Source organism: Labrus mixtus, unplaced genomic scaffold, assembly GCF_963584025.1.
Source record: "Labrus mixtus unplaced genomic scaffold, fLabMix1.1 SCAFFOLD_105, whole genome shotgun sequence".
Lineage (NCBI taxonomy): Eukaryota > Metazoa > Chordata > Actinopteri > Labriformes > Labridae > Labrus > Labrus mixtus.
The window spans coordinates 2501-10000 of NW_026870093.1; the positions used below are offsets into that span (position 1 = coordinate 2501).

At 45.0% G+C, this 7500-nt stretch overlaps 5 non-coding genes and 3 pseudogenes across 5 annotated transcripts in view; all 8 read left to right on the forward strand.

Moving 5' to 3' along the window:
* LOC132960477 (5S ribosomal RNA) overlaps positions 1-7 on the forward strand; it is a 109-nt pseudogene extending 102 nt beyond the window's left edge.
* A 362-nt stretch (positions 8-369) lies between these two features.
* LOC132960372 (5S ribosomal RNA) lies at positions 370-488 on the forward strand. Its single transcript, XR_009667309.1, has one exon. It is a non-coding gene; the product is annotated as a 5S ribosomal RNA (ribosomal RNA).
* Positions 489-610: 122 nt separating this feature from the next.
* Positions 611-719, forward strand: LOC132960495 (5S ribosomal RNA; annotated as a pseudogene).
* Positions 720-840: 121 nt separating this feature from the next.
* Positions 841-959, forward strand: LOC132960322 (5S ribosomal RNA). Its single transcript, XR_009667261.1, has one exon. It is a non-coding gene; the product is annotated as a 5S ribosomal RNA (ribosomal RNA).
* A 334-nt stretch (positions 960-1293) lies between these two features.
* Positions 1294-1402, forward strand: LOC132960565 (5S ribosomal RNA; annotated as a pseudogene).
* Positions 1403-1506: 104 nt separating this feature from the next.
* Positions 1507-1625, forward strand: LOC132960609 (5S ribosomal RNA). Its single transcript, XR_009667401.1, has one exon. It is a non-coding gene; the product is annotated as a 5S ribosomal RNA (ribosomal RNA).
* A 355-nt stretch (positions 1626-1980) lies between these two features.
* LOC132960491 (5S ribosomal RNA) lies at positions 1981-2099 on the forward strand. Its single transcript, XR_009667379.1, has one exon. It is a non-coding gene; the product is annotated as a 5S ribosomal RNA (ribosomal RNA).
* Positions 2100-7448: 5349 nt separating this feature from the next.
* Positions 7449-7500, forward strand: part of LOC132960607 (5S ribosomal RNA) — a 119-nt gene continuing 67 nt past the window's right edge. Inside the window, exon 1 of the ribosomal RNA XR_009667399.1 lies at positions 7449-7500. This exon is cut by the window's right edge and continues 67 nt beyond it. This is a non-coding gene — a ribosomal RNA (5S ribosomal RNA).

Below are 7500 nucleotides of genomic sequence, written 5' to 3' on the forward strand. Positions count from 1 at the left end.
GTAAGCTTTTTCATTTTTTGGATCATATGTTTTTTTTTATCATATAGAGACATATTCACATGTCCAAAAATTCAGCCAGAATCAAGGGCATGACATCTTTAAAAGGCCCCTTTCTGCACACAATAATGGCTTACGGCCTTACCACCCTGAACACGCCCGATCTCGTCCGATCTCAGAAGCTTTGCCTGGGAATACCTGGTTAGTACTTGGATGGGAGACCGCCTGGGAATACCAGATGCTGTAAGCTTTTTCATTTTTTTTGATCATATGTTTTTTTTAATCATATAGAGACATATTCACATGTCCAAAAATTCAGCCAGAATCAAGGGCATGACATCTTTAAAAGGCCCCTGTCTGCACACAATAACGGCTTACGGCCATACGACCCTGAACACGCCTGATCTCGTCCGATCTCGGAAGCTAAGCAGGGTCGGGCCTGGTTAGTACTTGAATGGGAGACCGCCTGGGAATACCAGGTGCTGTAAGCTTTTTCATTTTTTTGATCATATGTTTTTTTTTTATCATATAGAGACATATTCACATGTCCAAAAATTCAGCCAGAATCAAGGGCATGACATCTCTAAAAGGCCCCTTTCTGCACACAATAATGGCTTACGGCCATACCACCCTGAACACCCCCGATCTCGGAAGCTAAGCAGGGTCTGGCTTGGTTAGTACTTGGATGGGAGACCGCCTGGGAATACCGGGTGCTGTAAGCTTTTTCATTTTTTTGATCATATGTTTTTTTTTATCATAGAGAGACATGTTCACATGTCCAAAAATTCAGCCAGAATCAAGGGCATGACATCTTTAAAAGACCCCTGTCTGCACACAATAATGGCTTACGGCCATACCACCCTGAACACGCCCGATCTCGTCCGATCTCGGAAGCTAAGCAGGGTCGGGCCTGGTTAGTACTTGGATGGGAGACCGCCTGGGAATACCAGGTGCTGTAAGCTTTTTCATTTTTTTTGATCATATGTTTTTTTTTATCATATAGAGACATATTCACATGTCCAAAAATTCAGCCAGAATCAAGGGCATGACATGTTTAAAAGGCCCCTTTCTGCACACAATAATGGCTTACGGCCATACCACCCTGAACCCGTCCGATCTCGGAGGCTAAGCAGGGTCAGGCCTGCTTAGTACATGGATGGGAGACTGCCTGGGAATACCAGGTGATGTAAGCTTTTTCATTTTTTTGATCATATAGAGACATATTCACTTGTCCAAAAATTCAACCAGAATCAAGGGCATGACATCTTTAAAGGCCCCTTTCTGCACATAATAATGGCTTATGGCCATACCACCCTGAACCCGTCAGATCTCGGAAGCTAAGCAGGGTCAGGCCTGCTTAGTACTTGGATGGGAGACCGCCTGGGAATACCAGGTGCTGTAAGCTTTTTCATTTTTTTGATCATATAGAGACATATTCATTTGTCCAAAAATTCAACCAGAATCAAGGGCATGACATCTTTAAAAGGCCCCTTTCTGCACACAATAATGGCTTTCGGCCATACCACCCTGAACACGCCCGATCTCGTCTGATCTCGGAAGCTAAGCAGGGTCGGGCCTGGTTAGTACTTGGATGGGAGACCGCCTGGGAATACCAGGTGCTGTAAGCTTTTTCATTTTGTTTGATCATATGTTTTTTTTTTATCATATAGAGACATATTCACATGTCCAAAAATTCAGCCAGAATCAAGGGCATGACATCTTTAAAAGGCCCCTTTCTGCACACAATAATGGCTTAAGGACATACCACCCTGAACTTGTCCGATCTCGGAAGCTAAGCAGCGTCTGGCCTGGTTAGTACTTGGATGGGAGACCGCCTGGGAATACCAGGTGCTGTAAGCTTTTTCATTTTTTTTGATCATATGTTCTTTTTTTATCATATAGAGACATATTCACATGTCCAAAAATTCAGCCAGAATCAAGGGCATGAGATCTTTAAAAGGCCCCTGTCTGCACACAATAACAGCTTACGGCCATACCACCCTGAACACGCCTGATCTCGTCTGATCTCGGAAGCTAAGCAGGGTAGGGCCTGGTTAGTACTTGGATGGGAGACCGCCTGGGAATACCAGGTGCTGTAAGCTTTTTCATTTTTTTGATCATATGTTTTTTTTTTATCATATAGAGACATATTCACATGTCCAAAAATTCAGCCAGAATCAAGGGCATAACATCTTTAAAAGGCCCCTGTCTGCACACAATAATGGCTTACGGCCATACCACCCTTAACACGCCCGATCTCGTCCCATCTCGGAAGCTAAGCAGGGTCAACTTTCATCAATCAATCAATCAACTTTTATTTGTATAGCGTCAACTCATAACAAGTGTTATCTCGAGACACTTTACAAGAAGCAGGTAAAATACCTTACTCATTGTCTTTTAACATTACAAAAGAGCAGGTAAAAGACCTTACTCATTGTTATGTTACAAAAAGCAGGTAAAGGACCTTACTTATTGCTATGTTACAAAGATCCGGCCTATCCATCATGAGCACTTTAGCAAAGCAGCAAAAGTTACAGTGGTAAGAAAAAACTGCCTTATTAAACAGAAATCTTCGGCCGGATCCCCGGCTCATGACGAAACAGTCTTCACAGGCCTAGACTGCGCCGGGCTTGGAAAGGGATAGGGGGAGAGACGGGATAAGATGCAGGAAGAGGGATAGAGAGCAAGGGGGTGGGGGGAGGTAGACCGTCCATCAGCAATCCGGTGGGGAGGGGAGGGGGTGTGGGGGGTTGTTCTGGCAGGCCGCCAACCCACGATCCGGTGGGGAGGGGGTAGTGGTGGGGTGGGGGTTGTTCTGGCAAGCCGTCAACCGATGATCTTGAGGAGCCTAGGGGAGCTCAAGAGCTCCCAGGAAAGTAGGTGGTTAGTGACTGAGATTTATAGATAGATACATGCAGTAATATGATGTACTGTATATGCATAGAGAGAGAGAGAGAGAGAGAGAGAGAGAGAGGAGCTCAAGGTGCCAGTTCCCCCGGTAGTCTAAGCCTATAGCAGCATAACTAAGAGCTGGTCTACACCAGCACCAGCCCTAACTATAAGATTTATCAAAAAGGAAAGTTTTAAGTCTAATCTTAAAAATACAGACTGTGTCTGCCTCCCGGACCCCGGCTGGAAGGCGGTTCCAGAGGAGAGGAGCCCGATAACTGAAGGCTTTACCCCCCATAGTACACTTGGAGACTGTAGGTACCACCAGCAGGCCTGCACTCCGGGACCGCAACGCTCTCAAGGGACAGTACGGCACTAGTAGCTCCTTAAGATAAGATGGTGCCTGGCCATTTAGAGCTTTGTAGGTGAGAAGAAGGATCTTGAATTCTATTCTAGACTGTATAGGGAGCCAGTGCAGAGAAGCCAGGACAGGAGTAATGTGGTCCCATTTCCTGGTTCTGGTCAGTACACGAGCTGCAGCATTCTGGACCCGTTGAAGAGTCTTTAGAGATTTGCCAGAGCACCCTGACAAAAGAGAGTTACAATAATCCAGTCTGGAGGTAACAAATGCATGAACTAGTTTTTCTGCATCACTTTGCGACAGGATATTCCTGATCTTGGATATATTACGAAGGTGAAAGTAGGCTGTTCTTGAAACTTGACTGATGTGAGAGCTAAAAGACATATCTTGATCAGAAATAACTCCGAGATTCCTAACAGTGGTGCTAGATGCCAGGCTGATGTCATTAAGGACAGTCACATCACTAGAAAAAGTCTCTCTGAGGTTCTTAGGGCCTAGCACAATAACTTCAGTCTTGTCTGAGTTAAGTAGCAAAAAATTTCTGGTCATCCAGGTCCTAACGTCCTTAAGGCATGTTTCTAGCTGACATAACTGACTGGTACCATCGGGCTTCATTGATACATAAAGCTGAGTATCATCTGCATAACAATGAAACTGTATGGAGTGTTTCCTCATAATATTTCCCAGAGGAAGCATATATAATGTAAAAAGAATTGGTCCAAGCACTGAACCTTGTGGGACTCCATGGCAAACTTTAGTGTGCATAGAGGACTCATCATTAACATGTACAAACTGAGATCGGTCTGATGAGTAGGATTCAAACCAACTTAAAGCAGTCCCTGTAATTCCAAGCAAATGCTCCAGTCTGTACAACAGGATCCGATGGTCAATGGTGTCAAAAGCAGCACTAAGATCTAACAAGACGAGCACAGACAGAAGTCCCCTGTCTGAGGCTAGAAGTAGATCGTTTGTAACTCTAACTAGTGCAGTCTCAGTGCTATGGTGGACTCTAAATCCTGACTGGAACTCTTCAAATAAACTGTTGTCATGGAGAAAGTCACACAGCTGTTTAGCTACCACCTTCTCCAGGATCTTCGAGATAAAAGGAAGGTTGGATATAGGTCTGTAGTTAGCCAGAGTTCCTGAGTCCAGAGTAGGCTTTTTAAGTAGAGGTTTGATTACCGCTACTTTAAATGTCTGTGGTACATAGCCTGCCAGTAAAGACATATTGATCATATCTAATATGGAGTTGCTAACTAAGGGAAAGACTTCCTTAAACAGCTTGGTTGGGATTGGGTCCAAAATACAGGTTGACGGTTTCGATGCAGAAAAAATGGAATGTAGCTCTGAAAGGTCGATTGGAGAAAAACAGTCGAGACTAATATCTGGTCCTGGAACTGTCTCTGCCGCAACAGACGTATCTGCACCAGGTAAGGGCAGGAGGTTACCAATTTTGTCTCTGATGTCTAGAACTTTGTTGTTGAAAAAGCTAAGGAAATCATTACTGCTGAGGGCTAGAGGAATACAAGGCTCAATGGAGCCATGACTCTCTGTCAGCCTGGCTACAGTGCTGAAAAGGTATCTAGGATTGCCTTTGTTTTCCTCGATTAGAGAGGAGTAGTAGGCAGCTCGGGCGTGACGTAGAGCCTTCATATATCTTCTATGACTATCCTGCCAGAAAAAACGAGATTCTACCGTTTTGGTCGAACGCCATATTCTTTCAAAATTCCGTGATGATTGTTTCAGAGTACGGGTTTCTGAGTTGAACCATGGAGCCACTCTCCGCCGCTTGACAACCTTCTGTTTCAGGGGAGCAATCGAATCCAGAGTAACTCTCAGCGAATCCACTGCACTATCAACAAACTGATCTAGCTGAGAGGGACTAAAGCTATCGTAAGAGTTTCCAACTGGGTTGAAACACGGTACTGAATCAAAAACAGCTGAAATAGCTTCCTTAAATCTAGCCACAGCACTATCCGACAAACTTCTAGAAAGCACACCTCTTCCAGGCAGAGGTAATTCTAGTAGGACAAAATCAAATGTAATAAAAAAATGGTCTGATAGCAGAGGATTTTCTAGGAAAACTGTAAGGTTATGGATTTCAATTCCATAAGCTAAAACAAGATCCAGGGTGTGGTTAAAATGATGAGTAGGTTCGTTTACACCCTGGGTGAAACCAATAGAGTCTAATAGTGACATGAAAGCTGTGCTCAGGCTATCATTTTCAACATCCACATGGATATTGAAGTCACCTACAACAATTATTCTATCACTGCTAAGGACTAAGTCTGATAAAAATTCTGCAAACTCAGATAAAAACTCAGAATATGGGCCAGGAGGGCGGTAAACTACAGCAACTAGAACTGGCTGAAAGGTTCTTGAGACTGGATGTGGAAGACTAAGAACAAGGCTTTCAAAAGAAGAAAAATTCAGCTTTGGTCGAGGGTTAACTAAAAGACTGGAATTAAAAATAGCTGCTACTCCACCACCTCGTCCGGTGTCTCGAGGTATATGAGTATTAAAATGACTGGGAGGAGTGGATTCATTCAAACTAACATATTCATCTCGACACAGCCAGGTTTCAGTCAAAAAAAGTAAATCAATGTGCTGATCTGATATCAGATCACTCACTAAAAGAGACTTGGATGCTAAGGACCTAATGTTCAAAAGTCCGCAGTGAATCCTCCGATCTTGTAGCAAAATCGTATTCGTAGTTTTGATTCTAATCAGATTCTGATGATTCACGCCGTTTGGATGACTTATAAAAACGCGTTTGGGCCGGGGGACAGACACAGTACCTATAGTATAACTACAGTTCGATTCAGAATTACAGCTATAGTGACTGGGAGACAGATCTAAGGGAGGCGCAGAGAAGTGTGTAAGACTGCAGCTCTGCCTCCTGGTCTGAACTCTGAGTTGTTGTCAGGGTTTTGGACTAATAACCTCTGCTATGTTTCTAGATAATAGAGCTGCACCGTCCAAAGTGGGATGGATGCCGTCTCTAGCTAGCAGACCAGGTTTTCCCCAAAAAGACTGCCAGTTATCTATGAAGCCCACATCGTGTGCTGGACACCACCTCGACAGCCAGCGGTTGAGTGATGACATGCGGCTATACATGTCATCACTGGTCTGATTTGGGAGGGGTCCAGAGAACACTACGGAGTCCGACATCGTCTTAGCAAAAGTACACACCGACTCCACATTAACCTTAGTGACTTCCGACTGGCGTAGTCGGGAGTCATTTGTGCCGACATGAATTACGATTGTATCAAATCTACCTTTAGTCTTTGTCAGCAACTTTAAATGAGATGCGATGTCGCCCGCTCTGGCCCCGGGTATACACCTAACTATGCCCGCTGACTTCGCTAGCTTCACGTTTCGGACTATGTAGTCTCCAATAATCAGAGTTTTATTCTCAGCGGGTGTGTCGCTGAGTGGGGAAAATTTGTTTGAAACGTGAAGTGGTTGGTGGGGAACCGTGTGCTTCGATTTTCGACTATGCTTCCCTCGGACAGTAACCCAGCCACTGCCTCCCGGCTGCTCGGGAGTTACCGGGGGGGAAGCCAAGCTATGTCGGCCCGCACCTGCTACAGGTGGCTGGCTAACTACTGCTGCATACGATGACTCCGACTCAATGGTGCGGAGCCGTCTCTCTAACTCAGACACCCTCGCCTCCAAAGCTAAAAATAAACTACATTTCTTACAAGTATCATTATCACTAAAGGAGGACGAGGAATAACTTAACATCTGACACGTAGAGCAGGAGAGAGCAGGAGAGGGAGAGACAGAAAAAGAAGCCATTGTAAAGCTAACTGCTAGGCTAAGCTAAGAGTAGGTACACAGTAACACAGTGCAGAGGAGAACAGAACAAGCAATTATGCAATACGCTCACCGTAGTACGCTGCTCTGCTCAGGTGCTGCTCGCTGCTCTGCTCAGGTGCTGCTCGCTGCTCTGCTCAGGTGCTGCTCGCTGCTCTGCTCAGGTGCTGCTCGCTGCTCTGCTCAGGTGCTGCTCGGCTCGGTCGGGCCTGGTTAGTACTTGAATGGGAGACCGCCTGGGAATACCAGATGCTGTAAGCTTTTTTTATTTTTTTGATCATATGTTTTTTTTATCATAGAGAGACATATTCACATGTCCACAAATTCAGCCAGAATCAAGGGCATGACATCTTTAAAAGGCCCCTGTCTGCACACAATAATGGCTTACGGCCATACCACCCTGAACACGCCCGATCTCGTCCGATCTCGGAAGC